Raw genomic sequence first — 2,500 nt, forward strand, 5'->3', positions numbered from 1 at the left:
TCTGCCAGTCTCTACCAGTCTCTGCCAGTTTCTACCAGTGTCTACCAGTGTCTGCCAGTCTTTACCAGTTTCTACCAGCCTCTGCTAGTATCTACCAGTCTCTGCCAGTCTCTGGGATCCAGCTCCCCAAGTCTACTCTTGGCACCTGTAATAGTGCCATCTTCACAGCGCCCCCGAGAGGGGTTTCCGACACGGAGTCCGGAGAGTCCCATTCTAAACGGGGAAAGTGGACCCGGTAGGACGGGACATCAGAGTTCTGTGTTGAAATAATTAGCCTGCTTAGTGCACCATCTGGGCTGGTGGAGCTGGCACGGGGCTTAGCCAGATGCTACCTGGGTAATACTGCTGCTGAGGCTTTAATACAGAGACTAGCTGGAACAGAAACGCTTCCCTTGTCTTCTCTGTTGAGACGCACTGTCCTCTCTGTTGAGACGCACTGTCCTCTCTGTTGAGACACAACGTCCTCTCTGTTGAGAAGCACTGTCCTCTCTGTTGAGAAGCACTGTCCTCTCTGTTGAGACGCACTGTCCTCTCTGTTGAGAAGCACTGTCCTCTCTGTTGAGAAGCACTGTCCTCTCTGTTGAGAAGCACTGTCCTCTCTGTTGAGAAGCACTGTCCTCTCTGTTGAGACACACTGTCCTCTCTGTTGAGACTCAACGTCCTCTCTGTTGAGACACACTGTCCTCTCTGTTGAGACACACTGTCCTCTCTGTTGAGATACAACGTCCTCTCTGTTGAGATACAACGTCCTCTCTGTTGAGATACAACGTCCTCTCTGTTGAGACACAACGTCCTCTCTGTTGAGACTCAACGTCCTCTCTGTTGAGACACACTGTCCTCTCTGTTGAGACACACTGTCCTCTCTGTTGAGATACAACGTCCTCTCTGTTGAGATACAACGTCCTCTCTGTTGAAACACACTGTCCTCTCTGTTGAGACACACTGTCCTCTCTGTTGAGACACACTGTCCTCTCTGTTGAGACACACGTCCTCTCTGTTGAGACACAACGTCCTCTCTGTTGAGAAGCACTGTCCTCTCTGTTGAGCACAACGTCCTCTCTGTTGAGCACAATGTCCTCTCTGTTGAGATACAACGTCCTCTCTGTTGAGACACAACGTCCTCTCTGTTGTGTCCAAATGGTTTACACTCTAAGACAGTGGGAGGAAATTAGCCTGAAGTTAATGAGACAAGACAGTCTACTCTGGGCCCTATTCACAAGGTATTGTATCATGACAGTCTACTCTGGGCCCTATTCTAATGGTATTGTAAAACCTGAGTGTGTTTGAGGCCTAACAGAGAGAAAGAGAGACAGAGACAGAGATAGAGAGAGAGAGAGAGAGAGAGAGAGAGAGAGACACAGAGAGAGAGAGAGAGAGAGAGAGAGAGAGAGAGAGAGAGAGAGAGAGAGAGAGAGAGAGAGACAGAGAGAGAGACAGAGGGAGAGAGAGAGAGAGAGAGAGAGAGAGAGAGAGAGAGGGAGAGAGAGAGAGAGAGACAGAGAGCAAGACAGAGAGGGAGAGAGAGAGAGAGAGAGAGAGAGAGAGGGAGAGAGAGAGAGAGACAGAGAGCAAGACAGAGAGGGAGAGAGAGAGAAAGAGAGAGAGAAAGAGAGAGAGAGAGACATAGACAGAGAGAGAGAGAAAGACAGAGAGAAAGACAGAGAGACAGAGAGATTCTTCCTTCGTTCATGTTGTGTACTCTGAGACAGCTGATGCAGAGTGTTTCACAGCATGTCTCTGTAACTCCTGGTGGGGGTTGGAACACAGACAGCTGTCATCTAGTTCATCACGTTGAGTCTAGATGGAAGGATTGGTTGGACCACAGACAGCTGTCATCTAGTTCATCACGTTGAGTCTAGATGGAAGGATTGGTTGGACCACAGACAGCTGTCATCTAGTTCATCACGTTGAGTCTAGATGGAAGGCTTGGTTGGACCACAGACAGCTGTCATCTAGTTCATCACGTTGAGTCTAGATGGAAGGATTGGTTGGACCACAGACAGCTGTCATCTAGTTCATCACGTTGAGTCTAGATGGAAGGATTGGTTGGACCACAGACAGCTGTCATCTAGTTCATCACGTTGAGTCTAGATGGAAGGATTGGTTGGACCACAGACAGCTGTCATCTAGTTCATCACGTTGAGTCTAGATGGAAGGATTGGTTGGACCACAGACAGCTGTCATCTAGTTCATCACGTTGAGTCTAGATGGAAGGATTGGTTGGACCACAGACAGCTGTCATCTAGTTCATCACGTTGAGTCTAGATGGAAGGCTTGGTTGGAACACAGACAGCTGTCATCTAGTTCATCACGTTGAGTCTAGATGGAAGGATTGGTTGGACCACAGACAGCTGTCATCTGAACAGGTAGGTTCTATTTCATTTGATCAGGTAGGTTCCATTTCATGTGATCAGGTAGGTTCCATTTCATGTGATCAGGTAGGTTCCATTTCATGTGATCAGGTAGGTTCCATTTCCTCTGATCAGGTAGGTTCCATTTC

Source organism: Oncorhynchus mykiss, chromosome 18 (assembly GCF_057628025.1).
Source record: "Oncorhynchus mykiss isolate SJ-2025 chromosome 18, ASM5762802v1, whole genome shotgun sequence".
Taxonomy (NCBI): Eukaryota; Metazoa; Chordata; class Actinopteri; order Salmoniformes; family Salmonidae; genus Oncorhynchus; species Oncorhynchus mykiss.